The sequence below is a fragment of the Lepidochelys kempii genome, chromosome 4, assembly GCF_965140265.1.
Source record: "Lepidochelys kempii isolate rLepKem1 chromosome 4, rLepKem1.hap2, whole genome shotgun sequence".
In the NCBI taxonomy this organism is placed as follows: Eukaryota; Metazoa; Chordata; order Testudines; family Cheloniidae; genus Lepidochelys; species Lepidochelys kempii.
Genome location: NC_133259.1, coordinates 60,824,198 through 60,846,921, shown reverse-complemented (window position 1 = coordinate 60,846,921; position 22,724 = coordinate 60,824,198). Strand labels below are relative to the sequence as shown.

At 40.7% G+C, this 22,724-nt stretch overlaps 1 long non-coding RNA gene across 1 annotated transcript in view; it reads right to left on the bottom strand.

Moving 5' to 3' along the window:
- Positions 1-363: 363 nt before the first annotated feature.
- The window catches only part of LOC140910478 (uncharacterized), a 68,288-nt gene continuing 45,927 nt past the window's right edge, over positions 364-22,724 (bottom strand). Inside the window, exon 3 of the long non-coding RNA XR_012158603.1 lies at positions 364-430. This is a non-coding gene — a long non-coding RNA (uncharacterized lncRNA). The remainder of the gene's footprint in view (positions 431-22,724) is intronic.

Below are 22,724 nucleotides of genomic sequence, written 5' to 3'. Positions count from 1 at the left end.
TTACATTAGTAAATACACAAGAACTGAAGAGTGAGCTTAACACACTAGATAGGCAGGATACAAATTAACAAATTCTCACCCTGAGTGATAAACAAGCTGGCAGATTCTTAAGGCACAAGTTGCCTTGGCTTTCCCAGGTTTTCTTACATAGGCTAAAGATATTAGCCGTGGACCATCACTTCTCACAGTTCAGTCTTTGTTCCTCAGGTGTTCTATAGGGAGAGTGAGGACCCCTCATGTTGTCATTGTACATCTTTTATATCTTCCCCGCATTTGTAGAAAAGCTTTTTTGCTGTGACCTGGGTCAAACAGTTCCCATTGTATAGAGCTATCTCAGAGGTTTCTCTTCCACACAGTTCCTGGGGTAATGTTTGTGTGCATTTCTTCAATGAGCCACTAACATTGTTTGGCTTCATCCAACATTGCATGTCTGAAATACAGAGACATGGTCAATATTCCCAGCTTCAGATATAAAAAATGATACATGCATACAAATTGGATAAACACATTCAGTAAATCATAACCTTTCCAGTGATGCACTTTACGCAAGATGGCTAATGTAAGGTATCTCAGTTATGGGATATTCATATCATAAGCATATTTCCATAAAAAATATGGAGTGAAACATCCGTGGTTTCCACCATATACAGGGTTTATAGTGTGGTTCAATGACTCAGTGCCCCCACTATACAAATTGTTCCAGCACCCCAGTAAAGAAAAGAATTCTCAGACACATAGATTAACAATTTGTTGGGGGAAAAGTCAACACAGCTTTTGTAAATGTAATTCATGCCTCACTGATTAGAATTCTCTGAGGTGGTCTGAGGCGAAGCAATGACACACCAGCATGGCTCCTCCTGCTGGTTGTCCTGGGAATTAGCTCTTCCAGCCCAGAGCGCCCTCTGCAGGCCAGTGTCTCGCCTGCCGCTGGCCCCCTGTGTCCCTCCCAGACCCTGGTGCCCTTTATCTCAGGGTTCTGCCCTCTGCAGTACCCCTGCCGTCTTTGGGTCTCCCCTTCCCAGGGAACCCCCAACCCTCTATCCCCACCTTGCCTCAGTAGCTACTGCCAATCATCATCTAGTCCCCCCCCTCACTGCGGCAGACTGCAGCCTAATCCACTCATCACTGACAAGGGGGGTTTGGACCTGCTTTGGCCTTTCTATCAGGCCACTGCCTAGGAAGTCGCCAGGCCTGTGCTCCCCAGCACTGCTCCATTCTTTGTACCCAACATGACATGTTGGCAAAGAAGCCAAACAGGAATTATATTAAGCCATTCTACTCTTTTCCCCCAGAGAGGCCTTATTGAGCCATATGCTGAACTGAGATATACTCCACAGAGACTCTAAACATAGATAGATGTTAAAGAGGAAAGACCACAAATCCCAGTCCAGTGTTTTTCCATACAGGCAGACATCAAGTTCTGGTAGTAATCTGAGTAAATGAAAAAATTCTCTAGAGAATTATTCCATTTTAATTATCCCTAGGTTGTTTACTTGAGTTAGTTTGCTACTTCTAGATGTGCTCAGGTGATAATTCATATCACCAGTAGTTTTGCTTGGAATCAGATATACCAGAGTGCCAAATGAACCTTAAGTACTGGTATGCATAATGCAGCTAAAATAAAATTGAAATAATGCACAATTGATAGCTGACATGAGCTGATTTTAGATCATGATAGACCACATAAAACCACATAGTTGTTGGTAATCAGTACATTTATGTTAGAGGAAAAAAGTAAAGAACTTTTGAAGTTAAAACAGGATATAGCTTTTTATAGACAAGTCATTCTTGCTCATTAAAAAAACCTCATTCTTGTTAAATAGGGTTCTTGGACTAGATCAACAAAGGCACTCAGGCATTGCAATGGTCACTGTTGGAATACTTAATTTTAGATACCTTCGCACCCAATAGAATCCACATCCCCAAGTTAGGGACCCAGGCTCCCCTATACAAGGCATGGAGAGAGTTTAGGCCTCTAAGAATAGGATCTACAAAAACCAGCATGGTCAGCAGGGAGCCATCTAAGCTAGCCAACAGTGGTTGAGCCAGGATTTGCAACCATGGGGGACAATGGGTAATTGGTGGTGAGGGCTGGAGACTGAGTCCACCCCACACTCACCTGGGTGTGGCAGCTCCCATCCTGCAGGCTGGGTCTAGCTCCCTACTCTGGATGTTGCAACACTCTATCCCAGTTCCACTGAGATTTGGCCCACCTGTCCCTCCATTGTGTGCCATGTCACAACACCAGGAGCTGGGCCCAGACCCGTGGAACAGGAGCCACTACTGCCAAGTGAGTGCAGGGCATGCTCACTGTTCTCCAGCCCCATGTGAAATGGATCCACATCTATACCTAAGAGATGCTGGAAGGGGGTGCGGGAGGGGTCACCCCCATGTCCCCATTAGCTCTGTTACTGCTAGCCAATAAGAAATGTCAAGGAGAGGGGTTTGGCCTTAGTCCTGTCTCTCTCAGGGAGTTAGGCACCTGAGCCTGGGCCAGAGGGAGCTTCCTATCTCAGCTCAGATTATTCAGCCATGAACCCACAGCCACGGGCAGCTGTGGGGCGGCCATGCCTGCGGACGGTGGTGTAAACAAACAGTCTCGCAGCCTGCCAGCAGATTACCCCGACGGGCCACACGGGCTGCAGGTTGCCCACCACTGGTTTATAGCTATTAGAAAACAATCCCCTCCAAAACCTGGAATTGAACCTAGGAGTCTTAAGTCAACATTCCTCTGCTCTCAAACATCTGTTAACTGCACATGCCTCAGCCTCCTTGCATGCCTGATCCACAGATGAGGATGGCCTCACACTGCCACCAGCTATTCTGCTAACTCAAGTGGCAGTAGTTGGTGCTATGGACTTTAAAGTGCCAATCCTGCTGATGACCCATGTGAGAGGGTCAATTTGGTCCACAAGACTGGTGTGGGTTTTTTTTTTTTAAACCTTTTAAAAAACTAGAAAATTTTACACAAAAATCTACATTAAAGAACATTAAGGTCACAAAGTCAAATACTCAAAAGTTAAGAAATGAAATAATTAAGTTTATGTAACCTTAATGTGGCTTTCTTATGTGTATACATTTCAATACATTGTTTCATTACATGAGCACATACATATATTCCACAGGATTCCTGCCTCATTCAGGGCACAGGATGAAAAGTGCTGACTCAGAATTTTGTAGTGAATGAGTCTGTTGCCTGTAGGAACCCTTCCTGGTTTACGGGAGAAGATGGAAAGTGTGTAGTGAATAAGTAAAGAGACTGAATGTAGAGAAGGATGATTTTGTGGTTAAGGCTGTTGAGTGCCACCCAGGAAAACTGGATTCTATCACTGCCTCTGCTACAGAAGTCCTATGCGATGCTAGGCAACTTAGGCAAGTCATTTGAACCAAACTTTCACCTGTTTAATTGCATTCCTGACTTCAGGTGTCTCAAGTTCAGCAAATTTTGGCTTCTAGTTGCCTAAGGACTGAGCTGTTATAGCTATAAACTGAAGTCAATTGGGACCCAGTTTTGAACATAGGAAGTGCTATAAAAATGCTAAGCACTCTGAAAAAGTTAGATAAAATTGTCAGTGTCCACTAATTTTGTGTGCTCAACTTGAGACACCTAGGGCCTATCTCTGTCTGTACAAAAGGGATAATACTGCCTCACCTTACAGAGGTATTAAGATAAATTCATACATTAAGTGAAATATTCATACTGTGATGAAAGCACCATGAAGAAATTGATAGTTCTATATTTAGAGCAGGTTTTGAATAGGGTTCTGTAATTAAAGAGAGGGGCCAGAGATGGAATGAGTATAAAGAGAAATATTGAATAACTACTTATTCTGTGAGCAGCATCCATCCTGTGTGCTGAATGATGAAGGGGAAAAATAATGTGATCGTGTAATTGAAGACTATCATAATGCATACTCACAAGGGAAGCCAAGTTTAGGTTGTCCAGGCAACATTAATTCTAGCATTTCCTAACTTCTGAGCGCTAGACTTTTGCGACCTTAACATTAACAGGGTTTTTTTTGTATTTAATTTCATAAGTAGGCTGAGATGTCAAAGTTGCCATATGCTATTTGGATGCTTAATTGCCATTAACATTGACGGGGGAGGAGGGGAAAAAAACAACAGTGGAAGCCTTTCCAATTACTTTAGAGGTCTTAACTTTATATTCCACCTGTTTTCTCATTAGGATAGTGCTCACTCATATGAACTTAAGCAAAATAAGCTATTGCATACTTAGAATATTCTATATACCTATTAATGTATGTGTTTTCTTATTCAGACCTCCCTTCAAGTTTGGATGACAGTATGTAAAAGGATCCCAGCATGGGATTTTTTTGTCAAGTTGCTTTATCAAAGTCTTTGAGGTGTTCATGCCTTTTTTAAAAAAAATAAAAAACCCTTAATAAGTAGAAATTGCTTTAACAACAGGTGAAAGTATTTTGCTAAAGTTTGCCATGGATGAAAGTAAACACCAGCCCAGAATGGATGCCAACAAGGAGGCAGAATCAGGTCAGTGATATTGCTGCTACAGTTATTGCAAGTACAATAAAATGAGAAACAATGCTGACAATTTAAAAGTGAACACTTTTGTACTTGTGACACCATGTGAAAAATGCATGTGTCCTAAAAAAACCCCTCTTTTTAATTTAAACAGATTACCATACACATTATTCATAAATGGTTATTGCGTGGCATCACTAGAGGTCTGAGTTAAGGTTGGGAGGGTATTTAATTATACATCTCTACACTAGCATCTTTGGACATTTTAATCTTACCTCAATTCTTAATTTCCTGGGTTTATTATGCTTATTTTAGGGATATTTACAACATCCCTGTAATTCCCCCCATCCCCAGAGAAATACTCTACTGTAGCTCTATTTTAGTGTAGTGTTTCTCTGAAAACTAAACAAAATAAACATTTTCAGTTTCCTTATCATGCATCCTGAGGGAATAATAGAATTCAGTTAGAAACCCTAATATAGATAAGACTAAAATCTTGGCTCTATTTCACTTTGGAATGGTAAAATGCATCTATTCCATGATAAATAAACCTTGAATGTTCAGGCTGGCACAGAGCCATAGCAAAAAGAATTCTGGATAAACCACTTGGAGTTTGTTAATAATCAAATGTAGGAAAATTAGAATGTTTGGTGTGAAATGTATATGATTTATATCAAGATCTCAGCATCATTAATGCAAAGCCTTATTTTTATTGACAGTACGGTGCCTTTATGTTACTCAGCACGTGGTACATGAAACATGAAAGGACTCCATGCTTGTAAAACTAAACTGATTCTTTATTAAGAGAACCATTTATAAAGGTGCTGCAACTGCAGTTAGCATTCAATCCATGTGCATGTACAAATTGAGTTCTTGGTGCCTCATCCAAATTCTCCCCTTGTGTAACCTGCTGTGCTCCTCCCTCCAACTTCAAAGGGACCGGTCTTTCTCCTTATACAAGTAATGAAGTACAAGTGACAAGTAATAGCAGTGGTACGGCTGGAAACTGAACAACAAAATCACTGGGAATTTGAGATACAAAAGATGCAATCAAAATGAAACAAAATTCAAGATCCATGAGTGCAATTCGTATATTGGTGAACTCTTACTCAAACAAGTAGCCTTATTATAATCATTTTGAATGCAAGTGAAGCCCTGCTTTCCACATCACTAATATTGTCAGTGGGACTACTCAGGAGTGTTCACAGTGTGAGTAAAGGTTACACACTTTGGCTCTTAATGTTGCTATCATCAAGCGATAATTATACAGAATCCATTCTATATACAAATTCCTAAAAATAGGACAATGTCTATGAATTCCCTAATAAAATGTAAAATAAACTGTGTGGGTGGACACTCATTCTTTCCTCGTGAATTATAGAACCCAAAGCTGTAACTATTAAAAAGGTTTCCCCAAAAACAGAGCTTCATTAGAAGCGATACTACAGTTGAGTGCTATTTAAATTTCAACAGCTGTTAATTACTGGTGGATTGGGAATAGTGCTCTTTAAAAAAGGCACTTTAATTCAAACACTGTATTCAAGGTGATTCAACAGGAACTCATGATCAAGAATGTTAAAATCCACCAGACTTATAAAAAGAATCAAGGTAGATATTCAGCAGAATACAAATGGGTGAGGAACATTTCTGAATATAAAATTTACTGAAGTGGTACCAAAGGGTTAAGAAATGAAACTTTATTGCTCCAAATGTAGTGTTTTCCAGTATTGTTTTTAGTTGCTTAGTTTGATTTTAAATTAGGACTGAAAATGGATCTTTCCCTCTTGTAAATGGGCTCATGGGATATTTTGCTGACATTCTGTATGTTAAGTAGTTAACCTTGCAAGGTACATTGCTTATGGTGTTACTGCTGCAGCATTTTGTTTTAATAAAAGGCTCTTGTTACTGAAAGTAAATGCATATGTTCTCACTTTATGTCTGCTGGAAATATCAGTCCATTACCATTCACTACCCCTTTAACTCATTCCCTTAGGTCTAGAAGCAGACCTGTTTCCATTCAAAATTACAAGTAACGTAAAGAAATGTTAAAAAAAACAAAAACAAACCTAGGAAGAAAAAAATCTTTGCCTTTAATCTACACTAAAATTACAGCAAGGAGTGTGAATATGGACTATGGAACAATTTGAAGGAATGCTTTTTTTAGCTTTAATTACTGCCGCCGGGCCCCCCCGCCCCCGGTAGCCAATAAAACCCTTAAAAACCTCATACTCCTTTGTTACAACATAAAGAATATAATAGTTTCCCTTCCTATCATACAAGTAAATTGCACTCTAGTTACAAATGTCTGTATATACAAAAAAGAGAGGACTTTATGCTAGTAACTGAATGTGTCACAAGCATATTCCGCCTTAATACACATCTCCCATGAAGCCTACCATTGCCAATATGCCAAGCAATGAAGTACTGTCACCCTTGTTTACAGAGAGTAAAATACATTCTGCATTGCTTTGTGATAAATCCTTTGTCTGATTTCTAGATACTGTATATCATGTGTCAGAATGATGCCTGCTCATTTAGGCCCAAAATTAGGTATGCACTTAGGTACTTTCCTAACTTTAAGCATGTGCTTAAAGCCCTATGGAAATGGATGGGACTACTCAGATGCTTGAAGTACAGTACATGCTTGAGTAATTCAGTCAGTCAATGAGACCTTAGGCACCTCTTCAGAAAAAATAAGCAAAAGCAGAAAGCATACGGGGAGTGAAAAATGGGAGGGATTAGCAAGGAAAGCTACCTTCCTGAGGTCAGAACATGTAGGGATAAAGTGAGAAGGGCCAAAAGCCATGTAGAGTTGGACCTTGCAAAGGGAATTAAAAGTAATAATAAAAGGTTCTATAGCCATATAAATAAGAAGAAAACAAAGAAAGAAGAAGTGGGACCGCTTAACACTGAAGATGGAGTGGAGGTTAAGGATAATCTAGGCATGGCCCAATATCTAAACAAATACTTTGCCTCAGTCTTTAATGCGGAGCTCAGGGATAATTGTAGGACGACAAATGGGAATGAGGATATGGAGGTAGATATTACCACATCTGACGTGGAAGCCAAACTCGAACAGCTTAATCGGACTAAACTGGGGGGCCCGGATAATCTTCATCCAAGAATATTAAAGGAACTGGCACATGAAATTGCAAGCCCATTAGCAAGATTTTTTAATGAATCTGTAAACTCCAGGGTTGTACCGTATGACTGGAGAATTGCTAACATAGTTCCTATTTTTAAGAAAGGTAAAAAAAAGTGATCCGGGTAACTACAGCCCTGTTAGTTTGCCATCTGTAGTATGCAAGGTCTTGGAAAAATTTTTGAAGGAGAAAGTAGTTAAGGACATTGAGGTCAATGGTAATTGGGACAAAATACAACATGGCTTTACAAAAGGTAGATCGTGTCAAACCAACCTGATCTCCTTCTTTAAAAAGGTAACAGATTTTATAAACAAAGGGAATGCAGTGGATCTAATTTACCTCGATTTCAGTAAGGCATTTGATACAGTTCCACATGGAGAATTAGTTAAATTGGAAAAGATGAGGATCAATATGAAAATTGAAAGGTAGATAAGAAACTGGTTAAAGGGGAGACTACAGCGGGTCACACTGAAAGGTGAACTGTCAGGCTGGAAGGAGGTTACTAGAGCAATTCCTCAAGGATAGGTTTTGAGACCAATCTTATTTAACCTTTTTATTACTGACCTTGGCACAAAAAGCGGGAATGTGCTAATAAAGTTCGCGGATGACACAAATCTGGGAGGTATTGTCAATACAGAGAAGGACAGGAATATCATACAGGAAGATCTGGATGACCTTGTAAACTGGAGTAATAGTAATAGGATAAAATTTAATAGTGAAAAGTGCAAGGTCATGCATTTAGGGATTAATAACAAACATTTCTGTTATAAGCTGGGGACGCATCAGTTGGAAGTAACAGAGGAGGTGAAGGACCTCGGAGTTTTGGTTGATCACAGGATGACTATGAGCCGCCAATGTGATATGGCTGTGAAAAAACTAATGCGGTCTTGGGATGCATCAGACAAGGTATTTCCAGTAGAGATAAGGAGGTGTTAGTACCGTTATACAAGGCACTGGTGAGACCTCATCTGGAATATTGTGTACTGTTCTGGTCTCCCATGTTTAAGAAAGATAAATTCAAACTGGAACAGGTACAGAGAAGGGCTAGTAGGATGATCCGAGGAATGGAAAACCTGTCTTATGAAAGGAGACTCAAAGAGCTTGGCTTGTTTAGCCTAACCAAAAGAAGGATGAGAGGAGATATGATTGCTATCTATAAATGTATCAGGGGGATAAATACCATGGAGGGAGAAGAATTATTTAAACTCGGTACCAATGTGGACCCAAGAACAAATGGATATAAACTGGCCATCAGGAAGTTTAGACTTGAAATTAAACAAAGGTTTCTAACCATCAAAGGAGTGAAGTTCTGAAACAACCTTCCAAGGGAAACAGTGGGGGCAAAAGACATATCTGGCTTCAAGACTAAGCTTGATAAGTTTATGGAGGAGATGATATGATGGGATAGCCTAATTTTGGCAATTAATTGATCTTCGACTAATAGCGGTAGATATGCTCAATGGCCTGCAATGGGATGTTAGATGGGGTGGGATCTGAGTTACTATAGAGAATTGTTTCCTGGGTGTGTGGCTGGTGAGTCTTGCCCACATGCTCAGGGTTTAGATAATGGCCATATTTGGGGTCAGGAAGGAATTTTCCTCCAGGGCAGATTGGCAGAGGCCCTGGAGGTTTTTTGCCTTCCTCTGCAGCGTGGGGCACGGGTCTCTTGCTGGAGGATTCTCTGCACCCTGAAGTCTTTGAACCAAAATTTGAGGACTTCAATAACTCAGACATAAGTTAGGGGTTTGTTACAGGAGTTGGTGGGTGAGATTCTATGGCCTGCGCTGTGCAGGAGGTCAGACAAGATGATCATAATGGTCCCTTCTGACCTTAAAATCTATGATTCTATGATTTCTCACATTCTGAAAGTTAAAGTATGTGCATTAGTACTTTGCTGAATTGGAGCCTTGGATAGTTACCTGTCCCATGGGTTATCATCTTTCTTCTGCAAGTTTTGAAGAACACTGAGTATACCATTCAGAGTAACAGCCGTGTTAGTCTGTATTCGCAAAAAGAAAAGGAGTACTTGTGGCACCTTAGAGACTAACCAATTTATTTGAGCATGAGCTTTCGTGAGGTAGCTCACGAAAGCTCATGCTCAAATAAATTGGTTAGTCTCTAAGGTGCCACAAGTACTCCTTTTCTTTTTGAGTATACCATTGTCACTCAGCTATAACAATCATGCTACATAGCAGCATTATTAAACAAATCAAATCAAGATTGCACATATACAGACCACAAGTCACCCTTAAATACATAGGCTCCTTCATTATTGTCATGTTCTGTTCACTTAGTACCTTAGGAATGCAGTAAATACTGAGCTAACATTATTTAGTTATCTTAGGAAACTGACAAACATTTGTAGGGTGACCAATGCGCACTGGTATGTGAGAGAGAGCCATACATGAGACGTGTAAGTAACCCTACAACCAAACTAGTTTTGCCAAAGCAGTTTGTTTGAAGGAATTATTAGTGCACATGGTTTATGACAACATATTTTAAATTTAAAAGGTGGTATTTTACAATGGCTTTTTACTGCCTTGATGGCTCATATGTTCTCTCTTTGCATTTGGATAGAGGCATAGGTACTCTGCCAGATTTTCTTTCAATGCATAAGATGAATGGGTAAATAAGAACACATACTGTAGAAGGGCATTAGGTCAGTATTCATTCTGCAACCTATTTTATAGTTAGAGATTGTGCATATATATGTATATATATTTGCATCTTACCTTCAAAGTGAAAATAGAGGTTACACAATGTAAACAAGTCTTTATTCTGATCCATCTTAATACTTGCCAGATGTAAGGGGAACAAGAGAACACTTTCTCAGGCTACTGTTATGGCCAAGTCTAACCTCCCAAGAGAGACTTCTTCAGAGATCAGTTCCTTATGCTCATAAAACAAATGAGCTTGTGTGAACCTGTTCTTAGTAGTTGCAGAGTTAAACTATGCATGACTCTTGACTGCTCATAGCATGAGCAAATTGCAGCGTTCCATGAGTAATTTTTACCTTTGTGCTAATATTTAGGTTTTCTTGTGGCTATTTAACTTTGTAGTAATACAATCAGGCATATTTATAGTGCATAATTACATCTAACTAGCCATTCATTCTTCTGGGCTAGAGTAAAGAACCAGCGCTGTTATAAAGCTCGCTTCACCCAGTTTTAGAAGCAACAGGGTTTTCTTTGTAGTTTTTCATAATTTTCACCCCCTTATTGTTTCATATCAAGGCTTATAAGCCAGTATTAGTTCATAAGCATAGCAAGATTTTTAAAAATATAGAGAAATATATCCCCCTACAATTTAAATTACACCTCTCCTTATATAGGACTTTTCACACAGATCTCAAAGCACTTCCTATCATTATCCCCATTTTACACACCCAGATACAGGGAAAGCAACTTGGCCAGGGTCACCCAGCAAACCTGTGGCAGAACCAGGACTTGACCCTTATTCTCCCAAGTCCCACTCCAGGTCCCTATCCAAAGTTTCAAGCTTCAGAGGGGTAGCCATGTTAGTCTGGATCTGTAAAAGCAGCAAAGAGTCCTGTGGCACCTTATAGACATATTGGAGCATGAGCTTTTGTGGGTGAATACCCACTTCGTCAAGCATCCGACGAAGTGGGTATTCACCCATGGAAGCTCATGCTCCAATACGTCTGTTAGTCTATAAGGTGCCACAGGACTCTTTGCCGTTTATCCACAGTTTAATCTTTTGGCTCTACTGCCTGCTGCAGTTCTGCTTAAGCACAATTATGCTACACGGAAGCAGCTCAGCACAGTACAACACATCAATAAGGAGAAGCAACAGTATTCCTAGCTTGAAATATTCAGTATTTTCTCCTTCTACGCAATCTGCAATGTATCCAGGTAAAAGTCTATAACAATGCTAAAGCCCAAACATCAGCTGCCAGAAAAATTGGAGATCATGGCTAGGAGAGAGGCAAAAGGTGGCAGTCTGTGATTATGCCAAGAGAAGAAAGTTGTAAGAAACAAGACAGCTAATTCTCTAGTAAAGGTTATGGACTCTTCTGGACCTGATCTAGATTAGCTGTTGCTAGGCTGTACGTCGGGAGATGAAGCCATCAGATGTTTGAGACTGTACCTTGCTAACATACAAACAAACAAAACCAAACAGCAATACTACTTCATAATCTTAACACAGTGTACGAAGTACTTTGATTATTTAGTGTCATTTTGGTCAGAAGATTGCATTACGATACATTGAATTTTACTTTATTGTGCACTCCAGAGCAGACTGATGTTCCTCATACCAATGGACTCTTTGAAATACATTGATACTGTCTTAGTCTGCTATTTTAGAATCCCATAAACTATCAGTTCAGTGGGAATTACATGTTAATCAAAGACTGAAATTAACAGGCTAAATTCCGGCCTCCTTCGATCTTGAGTTTCAGGGAACAATCCTCTATAAGATTATATGAAGTGGTGTGGGGCAACTGTGTCTCACACACCACAGAATAACATGATGGAAACTGGGCAGAAATTTATTGAGCTCCCCTCCTCCCACACGCCCCATTTGTGAGTAAGAGACTGTGCCTCATATAAGGATTACAGGATTTGATTGTCTAGCATCAGATCATACTTCCATTCTACCCCCTCTTCGTTAGCAATGAACCAACACTAAAACTTTCTCAGCATCCAGCTTCTTGTTAAAGAATGATTAAGATGAAGCATGTGGTGAACTGGCATTTGCCTGAGTACATAAGTATTTGTTTAAAAAAAGAAAAAAAAGAAAAACAATTTGAAAAATACTGTCCAGCTCAGCAGTCTTCAGATACAAGGAACAGCCACTACATAGCAATTAAAAACCACCACCACTCCTCAGGACATTTGCAGATAAAACTAGCCACCATTTTCATGTTGTCAATGAATGGGAAACAAAACAATATCTCATTATATTCTTCTAGTAAGAGCTTATCTAAATGGAGGTCACTATCTGCTAAATGGTTTTAAATCAGCTTTTACTCCTAATGTTTATTTTACATAGGCAGAAGTTATGCCAATTTCTTACCTGGAAGTTAGCATCTTCAAGTCCTGAACTTGTTTCACCAAAAAGAACTATAAGGTATTTCATACATAATTTTCCAAAAATGTTATCTGAAAATATTTTCACTTTCAATTATGGCAGCTTCCTAACTTATAATACAGCTCTCAGACGGGAACATACATTTTTCCTTTTTTAACAGTTTGCACATTAAATAAAATGAGTTATATTTATCTTGACTCACTCTCAGGCCTTTCACAGCTTTGGTTCATTGCATTCAGAATAACCTGTTCAGCCACACAGATTTCTGTTATTAGGAAATATAATTTTCTGTAGTTATGCAAAATTGTATTTCAAATTAGACAGTGCTGCACATCACATATTAACCAAATGTATTTTGAACTAAAAAAAAAAAAAAATCTCTTTCTTAAGCACAGTAAGCTTCTATTTAGAATCTATGGGCCCCATCCTGCAAGCACATATGCATGTGAGTAACTTTAGTCACATGAGGAGCTCATTGTCCCCAGGTAATTGTTTGCTGGTATCTGTAAATATTTAATATATGGTAAGGATTCCCTTACTGTATCACTATTTATGGGATTGAAAGCTAAACAAGTGTTGCCTATCTATTTGATATTATTTTACACAGGGATTTATGAAAGACAAGGTGGGCAAGGTACTATCTTTTATTGGACCAACTTCTGTCAGTGAGAGAAGCTTTTGAGCTTACACAGAGCTCTTCTTCGGGTCTGGAAAATATAATCAATGTCACAGCTAAATATAAAGGTCAAAGTTTAGCATAAGTAGTTAGCACAAATTCTAAAAAGACAGTTCAAGGTGAAGTGGCCCATTAACACCCTTGTTAGGACGGAGGGAGTTACTTGGTTACAGTTTGTTGTGATAAGCCGTAAATCCAGTGCCTTTATTAAGACCATGATTTTTAGTATCTAGCAAAACTTATGAATTTAATTTCCCAGTCTCATCTCTTGATGAAAGGGTTGAGCTGGTTTCCTTGGAGGATGAGAACGGTGTGTGTGCGGGGAGGGGAGAGCGCGGGTGTCAGATATAGACTTAACTTTGTGAAAAGTGTTCATCCACAGGTGGTTGTGTTTTGGTCTTATTTTTATCATTGTTTTGTGGGTTCATTTGAGAGCATAGTGATTGTCTGGTTTTACCCACAGTTGTTACTAGAGCATTTAGTGCACTGAATGAGGTACACCGCATGTTGATAGGAACCATGAATCTTGACAAGTGTGTTGATCATTGTAGCAATGGAGATATCATAGAATCATAGAATATCAGGGTTGGAAGGGACCTCAGGAGGTCATCTAGTCCAACCCCCTGCTCAAAGCAGGACCAATCCCCAATTAAACCATCCCAGCCAGGGCTTTGTCAAGCCTGACCTTAAAAACTTCTAAGGAAGGAGATTCTACCACCTCCCTAGGTAACGCATTCCAGTGTTTCACCACCCTCCTAGTGAAAAAGTTTTTCCTAATATCCAACTTAAACCTCCCCCACTGCAACTTGAGACCACAACTCCTTGTCCTGTCATCTTCTACCACTGAGAATAGTCTAGAACCATCCTCTCTGGAACCACCTCTCAGGTAGTTGAAAGCAGCTATCAAATCCCCCCTCATTCTTCTCTTCTGCAGACTAAACAATCCCAGTTCCCTCAGTCTCTCCTCATAAGTCATGTGTTCCAGACCCCTAATCATTTTTGTTGCCCATCGCTGGACTCTCTCCAATTTTTCCACATCCGTCTTGTAGCGTGGGGCCCAAAACTGGACACAGTACTCCAGATGAGGCCTCACCAATGTCGAATAGAGGGGGACGATCATGTCCCTCGATCTGCTCGCTATGCCCCTACTTATACATCCCAAAATGCCATTGGCCTTCTTGGCAACAAGGGCACACTGCTGACTCATATCCAGCTTCTCATCCTCTGTAACCCCTAGGTCCTTTTCCGCAGAACTGCTGCCTAGCCATTCGGTCCCTAGTCTGTAGCGGTGCATTGGGTTCTTCCGTTCTAAGTGCAGGACCCTGCACTTATCCTTATTGAACCTCATCAGATTTCTTTTGGCCCAATCCTCCAATTTGTCTAGGTCCCTCTGTATCCTATCCCTGCCCTCCAGCGTATCTACCACTCCTCCTAGTTTAGTATCATCCGCAAATTTGCTGAGAGTGCAATCCACACCATCCTCCAGATCATTTATGAAGATATTGAACAAAACCGGCCCCAGAAATGTCTGCATATTTGCATCTGTTGTTCTGGCAGGGTTTGGTGCTGCTTTGAATTGGTGTGTCCTGGTCTGTGGGGAGCTTGCTTCTGATGAGCTTGTAGAGATTGTGAGTTGTCTGACAGCCAGAAGAAGGGAGTTCAAGAAAGATTTCTTTCAGATTGGGATACCCATCGAGTATGTGTTATAGTTGGATGATCCCCTGTATGGGTTTCAGTGTGGGGTGGTACGTGACAACTAGGGGTGTGTAGTCAGAGGAGGTACTATTTTTGTATTGAAGCAGGTTCTCTCAGGCTATTTGGGTGGCCCATTTCATGATGTGATCTGCTTCTCTGGTGGAGTGTCCTTATTTTGGGAAAGTAATTTTGAGTGTGTTAAGATGTATATCCTGGACTTTTTCCTCAGAGCACATTCTATGCTATCTGAGTGCCTGGCAGTCAATAACAGATTTCTTGGTGTGTTTTGGATGGTTACTGATCAATGAACTTAGGAGTGGTGATCTGGGGATTTATTGTATATAGTTGTCCATTGTAGAAGCTGATTGTGCTGTCCAGGAAGTCGATGCTGGTGTGGGAGGGTTCCAGAGAGCTTTATGGGAGGGTGATGTTGGTTATAGTCATGGTGAAAATCTGAAAGAGTTTAGGTCATCTGCCCAGAGGATGTGTCTTGGGTAGATCACTGGTTTTGTGGTACATTTGTCCAGAAATTTCTCAAGCTGGCTCATGAAGAGGTTGGCATATTGGGGAGCCACAGAATTATAGACTTTAAGGTCAGAAGGGACCATTATGATCATCTAGTCTGACCTCCTGCACAATGAAGGCCACAGAACCTCACCCACCCTCTCCTGTAACAAACCCCTGACCTATGTCTGAGCTATTGAAGTCCTCAAATCACGGTTTAAAAACTTCAAGGCACAGAGAATCCTCCAGCAAGTGACCCATGCCCCACACTGAAGAGGAAAGGAAAAAAAAAACAACAAAAACAAAAACACAACCCATGGCCTCTGCCAATCTGCCCTGGAGGAAAATTCCTTCCCGACCCCAAATATGGCAATCAGCTAAACTCTGAGAATGTGGGCAAGACTCGCCAGCCAGACACCCAGTTACAGATCTGTAGTAACTCAGATCCCACCCTATCTAGTATCTCATCACAGGCCATTTGGCATATCTACCGCTAATAGTCAAAGATCAATTAATTGCCAAAATTAGGCTATCCCATCATACCATCCCCTCCATAAACTTATAAAGCTTAACCTTGAAGCCAGATAGGTCTTTTGCCTCCACTGCTCTCTTTGGAAGGCTATTCCAGAACTTCACTCCTCTGATAGTTAGAAACCCTCGTCTAATTTCAAGTCTAAAGTTCCTGATGGCCAGTTTATACCCATTTGTTCTTGTGTCCACATTGGTACTGAGCTTAAATAATTCCTCTCCCTCCCTGGTGTTTATCCCTCTGATGTATTTATAGAGAGCAATCATATCTCCCCCTCAGCCTTCTTTTAGTTAGGCTAAACAAGCCAAGCTCCTTGAGTCTACCTTCATAAGACAGGCTTTCCATTCCTCGGATCATCCTAGTAGCCCTTCTCTGTACCTGTTCCACTTTGAATTCATCCTTCTTAAACATGGGAGACCAGAACAGTACACAATATTCCAGATGAGGTCTCACCAGTGCCTTGTGTAACAGTACTAACACCTCCTTGTCTCTACTGGAAATACCTCGCCTGATGCATCCCAAGTCTGCATTAGCTTTTTCACAGCCATATCACATTGGCGGCTCATAGTCATCCTGTGGTCCACCAATACTCCGAGGTCCTTCTCCTCCTCTGTTACTTCCAAGTGATGTGTCCCCAGTTTATAACAAAAATTCTTGTTATTAATCCCTAAATGCATGACTTTGCACTTTTCATTATTAAATTTCATCCTATTACTATTACTCCAGAAGGTCATCCAGATCTTCCTGTATGATACCCTGATCCCTCTCTGTATTGGCAATACCTCCCAGCTTCATGTCATCCGCAAACTTTATTAGCACATTCCCACTTTTTGTTCCAAGGTCAGTAATAAAAAGATTAAATAAGATTGGTCCCAAAACCGATCCTTGAGGAACTCCACTAGTAACCTCCTTCCAGTTAACCTTTCAGTATGACCCATTGTAGTCTCCCCTTTAACCAGTTCCTTATCCACCTTTCAATTTTCATATTGATCCCTATCTTTTCCAACTTAGCTAATAATTCCCCATGTGGAACCGTATCAAATGCCTTACTGAAATCAAGGTAAATTAGATCCACTGCATTTCCTTTGTCTAAAAAAATCTGTTACCTTTTCAAAGAAGGAGATCAGGTTGGTTTGGAACGATCTACCTTTTGTAAAACCATGTTGCATTTTGTCCCAATTACCATGACCTCAATGTCCTTAACTACTTTCTCCTTCAAAAATTTTTCCAAGACCTTGCATACTACAGATGTCAAACTAACAGCTTTTAGTTACCCGAATCATGTTTTTTTCCCCCTTTCTTAAAAATAGGAACTATGTTAGCAATTCTCCAGTCATATGGTACAACCCCTGAGTTTACAGATTCATTAAAAATTCTTGCTAATGGGCTTGCAATTTCATGTGCCAGTTCCTTTAATATTCTTGGATGAAGGTTATCTGGGCCCCCTGATTTAGTCCCATTAAGCCGTTCGAGTTTGGCTTCTACTTCGGATGTGGCAATATCTACCTCCATATCCTCATTCCCATTTGTCATTCTACCATTATCCTTAAGCTCCTCATTAAAGACTGAGGGCAAGTATTTGTTTAGATATTGGGTCATGCCTAGATTATCCTTAACCTCCATCCTCAGTGTTTAGCGGTCCCACTTCTTCTTTCTTTGTTTTCTTCTTATTTATCTGGATATAGAACCTTTTACTATTGGTTATAATTCCCTTTGCAAGGTCCAACTCTACATGGCTTTTGGCCTTTCTCACTTTATCCCTACATGTTCTGAACTCAATAAGGTAGCTTTCCTGGCTGATCCCTCCCATCTTCCACTCCTTGTAGGCTTTCTGCTTTTTCTTAATCTCCTCTCTGAGATACTTGCTCATCCAGCTTGGTCTACAACTCCTGCCTACGAGATTTTCCCCCTTTCTTGGGATGCAGGCTTCTGATAGTTTCTGTAACCTAGACTTGAAGTAATTCCAGGCCTCCTCCGCCTTTAGATCCACAAGTTCTTCAGTCCAATCCACTTCCCTAATTTCCTTAATTTTTTAAAGTTTAGGGTTTTTGATTTAAAAAACCCTAGTCACAGATCTATTTTTGTTTATCCTTCCATTTATTTTGAACTGAATTAGCATCATGGTTGCTTGAACCAAGGTTGTGCCCTACAACCATTTCTTTTATGAGGTCCTCACTACTCACCAAAACCAAATCTAAAATGGCTTCCCCTCTTGTTGGTTCAGCAACTACTTGGTGAAGGAATCCATCAGTTATCACATCGAGAAAAATCTGAGCCCTGATATTATTAATAGGACTTGTCCTCCAGTCTATATCTGGAAAGTTAAAGTCTCCCATGATCATACAATTCCCACTAGTATTTACTTAATTAAAAACATTAAAGAGGACTCTATCCATATCCAAATCGGATCCCGGCAGTCTATAGCACACCCCAAGCACTATCCCATGGGGACTCCAGTAGCTTTCTTCCCCCATGTGATTTTTGCCCAGACAGACTGTCTTATCCATTCCATCACTTCTTATTTCTTTACAGTCCACCTCATCATTGATATACAATGCTATGCCACCACCTTTGCCTTTATTTCTGTCTTTCCTAAACAGCATATACCCTTCAATACCTGTAGTCCAGTCATGACTACTATTCCACCATGTTTCTGTTATCCCTACAATATCTGGTTTCACTTCCTGCACCAGTAGCTCTAGTTCCTCCATTTTGTTACCTAGGCTCCTTGCATTAGCGTACAAACATCTTAATTTTTGCTGTTTGGCTTCTCTCCCATTCTTTACCCGAGTACGCACAGACATTCTACCACCAGTATCACCTATTAGACTGGTATATACACTACCCTTCCTCCTTATGTCCATTTTCCTACCGGGCTGTATCCTTTCTTACTTCGTTTTCTTCCCTCTCAATGTTAAAATCCAGCGTGGAGATTACCTGGACATCTTCCAACCATCTCCCCCAAATTCCTAGTTTAAAGCTCTCTTAATCAGCTGTGCCCGCCTCCATCCTAGAAGTCTATTTCCCTCCCTACTCAGGTGAAGTCCATCCCGAGAGAACAGTCCTCTGTCCATGAATGCTTCCCAGTGGCCATACATCCCAAAGCCCTTCTTATAGCACCACTGCCAGAGCCATCTGTTGATCATAATCTTGTCACATCTTTGTTGCCTTTCTCTAGGAACAGGCAGAATCCTACTGAAGATCACCTGAGCCTCGATTTCCTTAAGCATCTTCCCCAGCCTGGCATAGTCTCCACTGATAGGTTCCAGCGAGAATCTAGCCATATCATTTGTTCCCACATGAAGGACAATCAGTGGATTCTTTCCCGCTCCCATTAGGATCCTCTTCAGCCTCAGGTTCACATCCTGAGTTTAGGTCACCTGCCCAGAGGATGTGTCTTGGGTAGATCACTGGTTTTGTGGTGCATTTGTCCAGAAATTTCTCAAGGTGTCTCATGAAGAGGTTGGCATATTGGGGAGCCATCTTAGTACCCACGGCTGTTCCCATGGTTTAGGCAAACTGTTGAATACAAAATTATTATGGGTAAGGATGAAATGGATACATTTGGCAATGTGTTTGAGCTAGATATTGAAGGTTGTCCATCATCCTGTAAATACTTGAATCAGGCAGCTATGCCTCCATTGTGAGGGATGTTGGTGTATAGGGAAATGACATCCATGATGACAATGATGTGTTCTGAGGAAGGATGTTAATGTTGCAGAGTTTGTGGAGGACGTAGGTTATGTCAGGGAGGAATCTGGCCCTTTGTGTGATGAGTGGTTTGAAGATACTCAAGGAATATTGGGACTCATAGAAACTAAGAATGTCATGTCCAGATATGATGGGTCTGCCTGGGTTCCCTTGTTTGCGTGTCTTAGGAAGCATGTGGAAGATCTCTGTGGTGGATGTGTGGATGAGTTTGTAGGAGCTTCTTTGGGGAAGACTTTGATGATATGCTTAAATTCCTGAGCAAATCGTGATGTGGGGGTCTTCTTTGATTTCTTTATAGTAGGTGGTGTCAGAGTTGTCAGTTGGCCTCATTCACGTAGTAATCATGGTTGAGAACCACAATGACACCCACTTTGTCAGCTGGTTTGATTTCAGGGACTGTATAGCCAGTAAACTCTGTTTGACATTGAGCATCATAGTTAATCAATGCCTTTCCCAGACCTAAGGAAGAGCTCTGTGCAGCTCGAAAGTTGGTCTCTCTCACCAACAGAAATTGGCCCAATAAAAATATATTACCTCACACACCCTGTCTTTCTAATATCCTGGAACTAACAGCTACAAGACTGCATACAGGGATTTATGAAAAAGTTATTTGGTATTATCAAAGAAATTTCACTCTAGTAGACACAATATAATTGTCACTGGCTTATAAAATATTAGCAACTCTCTGGTCCACGAGCAATAATGATTTTTCTGGAAGTCTACCTTTCAGGTAACAGCCATCCTAAGACTGTTAAAGACCTTAGGAAAATCGGAGTATTCTTAAATCACTATAACAGTTTAATCTGTAGTTTATACCGGTCAACTACCCACCGCCCCGCCAAAAAAGAAGACTTACCCCATAATATATAGACATCTCTTTCCCAGCTGGATCCCAAAGTACTTCATTAAATAATGGGACAAATTTCAGCCCATCATGGAACTTGCTCCTAGAATCATGGAACTTACTCCTACATTAATGGAGTATTATGAGTCTATATTCTGACCATCACTTCCAGCCATTTGGACTGTGGAAGATTACCCTATTAGGAGCATGATTAACATATTGGTAATAGTGACTGATCTCAATTGATACAGGGTGCGGGGCGGGGGTGGAGGGGTGTTCTTGCACCAATGTGAGGTTCATGCTAGCTGACTCCTAGGCCTTGTCCTGGAATGACCGTCCACGACTCCCATTACAAAAGGCTTCCAGGGTCACATGTCTATACATTTATTAGAGACCCAGAATCATCATCTTTCATATTGCAACTTGAAAAGCAACACTGAAGGTCAACATCCAAGTTTTTCCATCAACTGTGTGGCTTCTGGTGATGTGGAATGAATCAAGACTGCCACTCTGGAGAAAAGGCATAGGAAGCAGCAGCAGTTCATTATATGTTCCATGGTTTAGATGTTTTCTCTACATTTACATATTGGACTGTCCATCATTTTTCCATTTGTATAGTAGATAATTGCAGTACCTGTGAGGTTCCGATATAGTTTTCTGTGATCCATATGTAGCATGGTGAAGCCATGTGGTTTGTCTTTAGGATCTGTAATCATGTCTTAATTCTTGACCCCTCTATTTTCACACAGCCCCTGTGGACAGTCCCAAGATTAAGGCTGCTAACCAGAAGGGGTTCCTGGATTCAAAAGTGGCATCTTGGGGGTGGAGAAATGAGGGAGGAAGCAAGACAGATGTGTATATCCTACCACCATCCCGCTGAAGAGAAGCAGCAATAATACAAGAACACATCTTCATGATAATGAACCTAGACTTCCCAAGGACAGGAAGCCAGACTATAGGCATTGACTTCTGAACTCCTGTGACAATTCTCATGGCAGTTTTCAACTGGACATTGACAAGTTTTCTAACTAAGCTACCTCCCCATACTCGCACACAATATTCAGCTGCTGAGAAGACAAGGGCCAAGGTAGCTGACGTTAAGGTCTGAGCCTGTCCTCTCCAACTAGTCCCAGCTAGTTTGTGGATTATATTGTTCCAAGACTTAATCTTGGCAGTGGTCTTCAGGTGTTGGCCATATGCAGCATTCTGATTTGCAATCCAGAACCACTCCAAGATATTTCAGGAAATCCTCATATCTAAGTTTGATATTGCAGAAGGTGAAATTCAGGGACTTGTGTGTTGGGTGGTTGCTCAGGTGGAATTTGGAGACCATTGGGTTTATGAGGTTTCTGTCAGTCACCATAATCATTTTTTCAGATCTTCTGTGAGGGTGCATTCCCAGAATAAAGATATAAAAATTTCCACTCTCCACTCCCCAAGTTGGTTTTTTGGTATGCTTGTAAAGTACAACCATTAGTCAAAAAGTTTGTCTTATCTGGTATGTGTGTACTGTTTAGGAAGGGACTTTTGTGCCAGCATATAAAATGTTACTGGGTCTAGTACCAGTACAAAGAATTAACTGAGTTCACTTTACATAGTAAATACAGCTCAATTGTAGCCAATTCTGGGGTTGGAGATTGGCAATTAAATAGACAGCTGATACACACCACCAGAAAGAGAGAAAGGATTGGCCACTGGTGAAAATCCCTGTTCTTTCAAAAAGCAGACAGAACTGTACTGTTGTGCTCAGGAAGGGAAACACACCCGTGGATAATATTATTCTTGGATATCGTTATTTCCCTAACTTGCACACAATTTATACTGGCTAAATATTTTATCTGAGAAAAGGAAATTTTCACTTGAAGGAGGGAGTGAAGATAAAACTGAAGTATTAGCATTCAAACCAATTTTTTCATCCTCTGAATATATATTTCTCCTCCTGTTGGAGCCTTAAAAAAGCCATATCACCACCTTCAAGTTGGAGGCAGAGGGATGAAAACCTGCCAGATCCCCAGACTGCACATGTGGAATAGGGTAATGTCATCCCTCTGAATCACTCCCCTTTCCACA